At 32.8% G+C, this 8,991-nt stretch overlaps 2 protein-coding genes across 3 annotated transcripts in view; one reads left to right on the forward strand and one right to left on the reverse strand.

The window, feature by feature from the left end:
• The window catches only part of LOC108741475 (E3 ubiquitin-protein ligase MYCBP2), a 238,858-nt gene that overhangs the window by 24,731 nt on the left and 205,136 nt on the right, over positions 1-8,991 (forward strand). The window lies entirely within an intron of this gene.
• Positions 1-8,991, reverse strand: part of LOC108741477 — a 24,058-nt gene that overhangs the window by 7,264 nt on the left and 7,803 nt on the right. The window contains exon 1 of one of the 2 annotated variants that reach the window (XM_018476300.2): positions 3,285-3,569. The exons of the other annotated variant lie outside the window; for it this stretch is intronic. The gene's annotated coding sequence lies outside the window, so the exon portion shown is untranslated. Of the gene's footprint in view, positions 1-3,284; positions 3,570-8,991 lie in introns of those variants that run through there. 2 annotated transcript variants of the gene reach the window in all.

The raw sequence follows: 8,991 nt of genomic DNA on the forward strand, positions 1-8,991 counted from the left end.
GCGGCGGAAAAGAAAAGGTTAGAAGCGTTCGAAATGTGGTGTTATAGGCGGATGATGAGGATATCGTGGGTAGAAAAGGTTAGAAATGAAGAGGTATTGGAAAGAATAGGAAAACACACGACTCTATCGAAGTCAATAATAAATAGGCTAGATGGGTTGTTAGTGCACCTTCTCATGCATCATAGTTAGGGACATATAAGCAGAAACAGGAGTTAAGAGAAATGGAGGTGGACCTAGATTATATTACCGTTCATAAATAGTTAACGATGTGGGATATGTTATAGTTTTAGGAAAATACGAAGATTAGCTCAGGATATGAAAGAGTGGAGATGATGAGTGTTCAACCACTCTTAGGACTGACAACCCTCTAATGATGATTATGATGATAAAATCCTTCTCAATAGGTATAGCTATCTTTGCATTTCTATTTCTGTTAATAACAAAAAGCATTTACTGGTTGCTTTCATTCTTTACAGTGATTAATTAAATTCACCATAGAAGTAATATAAAAATATACAGGAAACGATAGTTCAATTTCAATTCAATATTCGCAGATGTTAGAACGGAAAGAGCGGTAGAAATATAAAACAAAGAATAGCGCAAAATCGAACTGTTTTTAACAAAAATAAATCACTTTTGTACTCGAAATTTTTCACTTTGAAAATTCTAAAAGGTATTACTAAATTATTATATCGTATCTGGAGTATAGGTTTGTAAGGGTGTAAATCTTAAACGATGGGTGCTGCATAAAAGGGTAGAAGCATTTGAGAACGATAAAAAATACATATTTGAAGCAGGAACAAGAGTTAAGAGGAGAAGAGGTAGACCAAGAGGAGTAGAGGTAGACCTAGACTAGATTACTGTTTACAAATTGTTGAAAATGTAGGTTTCTCCAGTTTTTGAAAAATACGAAACTATAAATAGCGGATGAAAAATTCAAAAAGAAAGTTATTACATGTGTTTCGAATAAAGTTAGTATGTATTTACATGATGCATAAGTAGTTATGAATTTGTCAGCATGAAGCTTTAAACGACATTATCATTTTATGTACAATACGCATACCTTGCTACAATTATTGTTTGCTAATACTTATTACGACAGAACATAAAGCACATATAAGTTACTTGGTAAACTGACTCACCTGACTATTGTTCGTCAGTCTAAAATATATGTGAGCTAGATAAATAGTAAATACGGATCGTCTCTTTCTAAAGCTCTGAAAGTCCTTATTTAGGAACTAATAAGTGGATACCTATTATACATTTTTGTACGTTTTACTCTAAAATTTTTCAAATCTACAATACCTGATGTTTATTTAAACCAGTTTCTTGAGATTAACTAACAATATTAAGTATTTTACTTATTTTAAAAAGAATTAAATAATAATCGTTGTAAAATGATACTCGGATCATTTTTTGAAAGCTCTACATTTTAACAAATTAAATCTTACTTTTTGGGCTAGAAGTTGTAAAAATAGTTAGAATTTATTGTAGAATGTTATATTATACGTATACCCACTTACAAATAAAGATATATAAATATCTCAAGAGTACATAGAATTTGTACATTTAGAAACAGCTTTGAAATAATGTTAAAAGGGGCAAGATGTTAAATATACTTAAAAATGTAGGGATCAGTTACAGAGATAGAAGAGTGTTACTTAGTTTGTAAGAGCAACAGACAGTTATAGAGCTGAGGCTACAACGTAGGAAACTAAATATTAGGAAGGGAGACAGGCAGGGATGCACACTGTTACCGCTACTTTTTAATCTATACATTGAAGACGCGATCAACATCATTAAAGAAAGTGCAACTGTACGGATAGATATACAGGGGCAAAAGATTAGTATGCTTACATAAATATAAAGATAGGAGACGAAAATTGGAAGAATTGACTGGTTTTAGGTATCTAGGAAGTTTTTATTTCTATGGAAACAAATTCGAAAAATATTGTTAAATGTGTATGTTTGTAGTGCGGCGCTGTACGGGTGCGAAACATGGACAGTGGGTGCTGCGGAAGAAAAAGGTTAAAAGCGTTCGAAATGTAGTGTTACAAACGAACGATGAGGATACCGTGGATAGAGAAAGTTAGAAATGAAGAGGTAGTAGAAAGAATAGGAAAACAGAGGACTCTATGGAAGTCAATAAGAAATAAGCGAGATAGGTTAGTAGGACTTAGCTTAGGGTCTAGGAGAGGGTTGTTGCCGAACTCTAATACTTGATCATTTGCTAGTGTTTTGTTAAGTGAAATTGTCTATTTTATTATTATTTTATCTAAAAATTTCCCTTCTTTTAGATGATCTAACAGTTTATATTAATGCATGATGAAAACATTATAAGGGCTTATAAACTTATTAGATATTATAACTTATAGTTTCTGTAAGTTTTAACTTTACACGAGTCTCTTCAACTAGAATTCAAGACTATTTGTGCATGTAGCTTTTACCAGCGACATCAGTTGCTTAAAACTAACTAGGAGTAGCTATTTATAATAAATACAATCGCTGTAACCAATAAATAATTAAAAGAAGTAGATGGCTACCTTTAACCGTTTGAAAGATATAAACAGACAGACAAAAAAATTTTTAACCTGCCGCTGTCCTCTTTGGGACCTAATGACTCGCAGGTTTTTTAATTGTGGGTATTTTTGAATTAAGTTGTGCACCGTTGCTGGTTTTCTTACAATTAGTAGGTAAAGATGAAACTTTATTCTTACAATATCTTCAGCCTTAATTCTACCTCTAGTCTACCTCTTCCTCTCTTAACTCCTGTATCTGCTTCTGTGGTATATATATCTAACTAGCTCGTCATATCTGAGAAATGCCTTCCAACCCATCCCGTCAATTTCTTATTAATCTTTGTAGCTCTGTTACCCTTTTCTAATACTTCCTCATTTCTACGCACAGAATTTTTAACATCTTTCAAAAACAAAAAAATATATTTTGAATAAAAATACCCTATTATTTTGTTGTTATTTGGAAAAAAAACCCAAAACAAACTTCAGTTTTATACTTCTTTTATCTGGGCTAATAATTTTCACCTGATCGCAGCGGAGTAACGGTCTTTTACCAATAAGCAAAAATGAAATTAAAAGAAAAATATTTGAACAGATATTTTGATATTATAGACATTCAGTTCAATATTAATTAAATATGTGTAAGCTGCAAAAATGATTTGTCTTCTGACTATTTTCGCTGGTGCAGATAGACAACTTAAATATTTAAAAATTTAGTTACACCTTGATAATAAAATGAATTCTTGGTGTTATATTACAAAAAGTCACCTGATTCTTTTCAATGCCACCGCCGATCAAATTTCCCCTCCGAATCGATTTTATTGCCAGGTACTGGTAGCAAACAAAAACTTCCTCTCGACACACACATCCAACGAAACAAACAACAATTACTAATAAAACTTGGAAATGTAAAATCAATGGAACAACACCTTCCGACTGACTCTACAGTCAACTAGCAACTACAAAAAACACACGCACATGCATATTTTTACAAACAATTATTCATAAAGACCTGTTTGTTAAAATAAGAAATTGTAAGCGGCGAGAGTAAGTAATCTTATCGCACTTTGTCGATACTGATAACACTGGCAGGAGCTTATCAGAAACGCGAGTCAGTTGTATGTATATGCGTAATACGTGTATTTTGTGTAGTTTACGTTGTTAGGTACGCGTTTTACCTTTCGAACTGCTTGATTGAGAATGCAGTAATAAAGCTGAAGCGGCTGCGAGTCGAATAACTGAGGAATGAATGACTCCTGGTGGAAAACACAGGCGAACTTGGGGGTGTAAGTTTATAAGAGACGATCCTGGATAACATAAGTTGCGTTGACATTGTTTGGCACCTCAATCAGAGAGATAGAGATTGGCGCGGATTCTCGTTATAATCAGTCGCGGCGAAACGCTTAGTAAAAACGTATAGTGTAGACGATAACTTACAATTAGCACATTATTTCGTACAGAAATGCAGAAAAAATAATTTGCTTATTGACCGATTCAATGACCATTTTGACCGGCATTTTTTTTTTATTAATTTTGTATATCGTACCCTAGACAAAAATTTTCAGTCTCTTCAGTCTCTCAGAGTCTTTCAGCGTCTCTGAGAGCGTCTCTCACAGTCTCAGTTATTGCCTAGGTGTTTTTATGGATCTCTCACAGTTTCTATATAAGAGACTTGAACGATAAAATTGTTAATTCATAGATTCCAGTCTCTCAAAGACAGATTGAATGAATAAAACTGAAAAATTGAGAGACTTGAGTCTCTCGTAGAAAGACCGGAATCTCTGGAATATGTTGAACTTTTACCATGTCTATCGAGACACCACTTATTGAGAGATTCGAGTCTCTCGTTCAGAGATTCGAGTCTCTCGTTCAGAGATTCGAGTCTCTCGTTCAGAGATTCGAGTCTCTCGTTCAGAGACTGGATACGAAATGATAATCTCTCTATGAGCGACTCGAGTCTCTCGTTCAGAGACGCTAAACGAAATGATAAACTCTCTATGAGCGACTCGAGTCTCTCGTTCAGAGACGCTAAACAGTTTTTTTAACAGTCTCTCGACAGTCTCTCCCAGCGACACCAGAGAGACTCGATGAGAGACGGAGACTCGAGTCTCGCTTTCAGAGACTCTGAAAGACTGAACACTTTTATCTCGGGTAATAGGTAACTGTTATAATTACACCATCAAAAATAATTAGTCATTTCCTGACAAATTACTTCGATAAAAAAATTCGTTGTAATTTTCAAAAGCGACAGTTTACTAAAAAGAAAAGCGTAGAAATTAAGGATTATTGCAAAAAGTCGAAACATATTTAGTGCATTAGTGAATTAATATTTTACCCACTACAAATTACCTCAACCTTAATGGGGAAAAATTGTTGTTGCTTTCACTCACTCGCCAGGCTCATGGTTTTACGCACCAGTACTCTGGTGTGTGGAGTACTGGTACGTAAAACCAGGAGCCCGTTTTTTTTTCTTTTTCAATTTGAAGTTATCTGTAGTGGGTAAAATTAATTCAAAAAATTAATTCACTATGTTAGTTATTAACTAAAGAATTTAAAATAGTTTTAACAAGAGGTTGGTAATTTTAAATAAACTGACTGCCTGCTTCTGTTTTTTCAATAATTTTTTAATAGTGTTCGATATGGCGGTATCCCGCCGATTTACTAATTTGGTGAAATCACTTCGAAGAAGTAATGGACTGTAGATTTTTTTTATATACAATTTTATTTACACAATACACAATATATACAATGTCGGTTAGTGATATGATACACAAATCACAAGGAATAACTTGTTTTTCGGTTAATTTGGTTAATATTTTGGTTTTAAATTGATTGATTGGAATGAGATTTGGATCTGCTTAAAATCTTACAAGAACACTCATTTATAACTTACTCCATCCCCACGATAATGATGGAAAAAGTAGAAATGAATTATACCTGAAAGTACATCTGGCGGTGAAATTACCCAATCAAGTACCAACCCTCCGAGAAATGATGTCTGGGCAAACCAGATAATAAACTTAGTTTAGCTAGTCGTAAGAATTGCATTTACGACCAGGGAAGAACATCTATTTACAAAATATACAAATGAAAGGAGATGAATATACTAATAAACCTAAGAATTATACCAAAAATAACATAACTAAGAAATGTCCTTGTAACACCGAACAAATAGAACTTGAAGTAATGCACGTTTTTTAGTCTTCAGATGAAAAAATTCAATAAATAAATAATTTGTAACTGAAATTTACGCTGTTTTCTGTTTTTAATTATAAGTGAAATTGCATGAACCAAAAGCGTCATTTATACGGATATTCACATTTAATGTACTTATTTAATGGAATTGAATTGAAAATAACAATGATATTTTCCATAACATACTATTCTTATTTACAATGATTAAAGTTGTTTTAAATTTAATTCGTAAAACTTTAATATTTAATGAATCAACAGCAATCTCTACAATTGCTATTCACTAAATTTCGCTCACCTTCGCTTTATTTTAGCTTATAATTATATTCAATCTCCTTGTAGATGTAAGGTAAAGTAGGAGATCTACATATAATTTATAAGGCGTTGAAATTAAGGATTATTGTTATTTTCAATTCATATCCATTAAATAAGTACATTAATAATAATAAAACCAGGTGACAATAGTGTGTCTTTATACTAGCAAGAGCAAGACCAAACTAACAAGACCAAAACTAAATAAAAAATTATTACATTCGGTGGATTTATGAGTTAAACTATTTGAAGCAACATAAATATATTCTTTTCTTGGACCAAAACATTTTTAGTATTTGAAATTTTCAGTTTGCTTTAGGCACTAGATTATTTAACACTAATTATAAAAAAAGAAAATTTACCACTGTTTAAGAGAAGAAAACATGAATGTCTTCGAAGTAAGTGCTCTTTAGTTCTATGTCTGGATAACACATGGTTGAAATATAGAAACAAACTTTTCATAGCAATATTATGAATAAACTAAAAAATGACGATCTTTTTTTGTTATTCTGTCATATTTCATAAATGCGTACCAAAGAAAGCTAAAAAAATGAAAACGTGCAATTCTTGTAAACAATAACCATTATAGATTCGTAATTTCGTTGAAAACAAATAGTTTATTTGTGCATTTCTATTGTGGGAACGTTTCGTTCAAATATACAGTTAATTTTAATTAATTAAAAAATGCCTAGTAGCCCTATTGTTCTAACAATCGTAAAACACTCGCAACCGTACATACAAACATACACACTCACACACATAAACATAATAATCAATACCAGTTTATATCAAATTTAATGTGCAACTCCAGACTAATGACCCCGTAACGACCTAAACTCGCAACTACTGCCCCACTGTCGTCATCGGCGGTAGCAGCGGTTCGATAAGCGGGGGTGGCCAAATCCTTATGTACTTGGATGTTTACTGAAGACCTCTGAGTATTTTAAATATGACCTCTGGGGTGGGGTCACTTCATGTATCCAGGATTGATTTTGTTTACGTGTGGTGGTACTTACGTTACTTGGAGCAACATGCCGCATTGAAGTTTACGTATTTTTACTACGTAGTTCGGTTGTTATCGAATAAACAACAGAAAAATGTCGATTTCGAAATTGTACTTTTTGCTTTTAGAACATTTTATTACCTAATTTTTATGTGAACTCGTAATCACCTATTTTTCATTTGGTCGTCCCTGAGGAATATATGGACGCCATATTCGATTTGTTTACATATAGAACAAAATTAAATCAATTGACTTGTGTGTGACATAGTTGCACTCATAAGCAATTCATTTTCTATAGCACACCATTAAATTAATAATCGATAATAAACTCGGTGGGTTTGTGTTCTTGCAATACAGATTTAGGTTGAATCCAATGTGGTGTCCACAAGAGAAACCAAAGCTGGTATAAATTGAATAAAAAATAATAAATACTATATCATTCGAAAGTCACATAAACAATTATACGCAATGGAATATACTTTTTGTGGTTTTTGAGTCATCCCTCTTATCCCTATGACTTAACTGGACTTGTAAAGTAGTATAAATACGTCGTTTCAATGCGGCTACGTGTTAAATGAGCCCAAAATTCTGGACTACATACTTTCTAATACAGGATGTACAAGCGTTCTTCAGTTATAAATAATTATGAAATTCTAAATAATGTGTAAGAATTCTCAATCTCTTTAACCACCGCTAGGTCAGTTACACGGCGTCAAAAGTAGCGGAAGCAGTATTTTACGTAATATCTCGCATAGAACAGTAACTACAATTGTTAGGATAAAATTAATGACAATATTTGATTACATGCACGATGATTTAGTTTTGTGGAGGGTAAATCAGATCTCTGATCTAAGCACATCTAAGGATTACAGGACTTTCGAAATCATATATATGTAAATTTTGGATTGATGGTTATTTGTCTTCTTAGATGTTGACGCTAAATAACGTTAGTTCTTCCTATAAACTTATATATCTATATATAGATTTGTTGTCAGGAGCTCTAATAGGTATCGCTAAACATCCGTAGATATATCATTGAAAAGATAACAACTTCAGCATAAATTTCTGAATGTTTAATGTTATTGTTTTAAAGATGATTTTGACTATATTAGTTATGATTATTCGAATGTTCAACTCAGATTTAATTTACCGACTTTGGAGTATTGACGCATCCAACATGACTGTTTATTCACATCTCTGGTTTATTGGGTTCAAAGATTATAAACTTGTTTAGTTTTTAGTTTGTACCTAATTTTGAAATAAAAAAATGTGATCATAAATTGCAATATGGCGGGGATTTAGTTCATTGCAGTGGTTCTCAATGTGTGCGCCGCGGCTCCCCGGAGCGTCGCAGTGCCGTCATAAGGGTGCCGCGAAATATTCAATTAAACAATTTCGCAATTTTCTTGGAATTTCCAATTCTCGAATTTTTGCGCTCACAAAATTCCAAGAATTTAGCAGCTTTCGAGTCTCGTTGTTTTCTTTCCAATCCGCGTCTTTTCAAATGGCCAGTGCGCAAGCATGGGTAGGGAGCTAACCGATAATATAAGTATCACTCTTCTATATTTGTAACTCATCCCTAAGTGATGATAAACGACATGCGCGTGCCGCACGCTTTCTTAATGTTTCTTGCATTTATTGCTGTTAAAATAGGTCACGAATTAGAAGGAAATAACCTATCAGAAAAAGTAATATCAACTAAATTGTCCAGTCTGGATTTTACCGAAACAGTTAAAATTAGATATTTTATATTCTCCCAAGGAAAATACACGGAGAAAATGAAGAAGGAAAATTTACCTAAGTATTAAAGCGATATTTAGAATTTATTCCACTAGTCCATTGCTTCATAAGCGAAAATTACAATTGGGACCCCAATTTGTAAAAATAAAATTCCAGCAGAAGTAAATTTACTAGGTATTTTAGTTGATATTGAAAATTTAATTGTAATAATTAAGAAACGAAATAATT

This window comes from Agrilus planipennis, unplaced genomic scaffold (genome assembly GCF_000699045.2).
Source record: "Agrilus planipennis isolate EAB-ADULT unplaced genomic scaffold, Apla_2.0 scaffold204, whole genome shotgun sequence".
Taxonomy (NCBI): Eukaryota; Metazoa; Arthropoda; class Insecta; order Coleoptera; family Buprestidae; genus Agrilus; species Agrilus planipennis.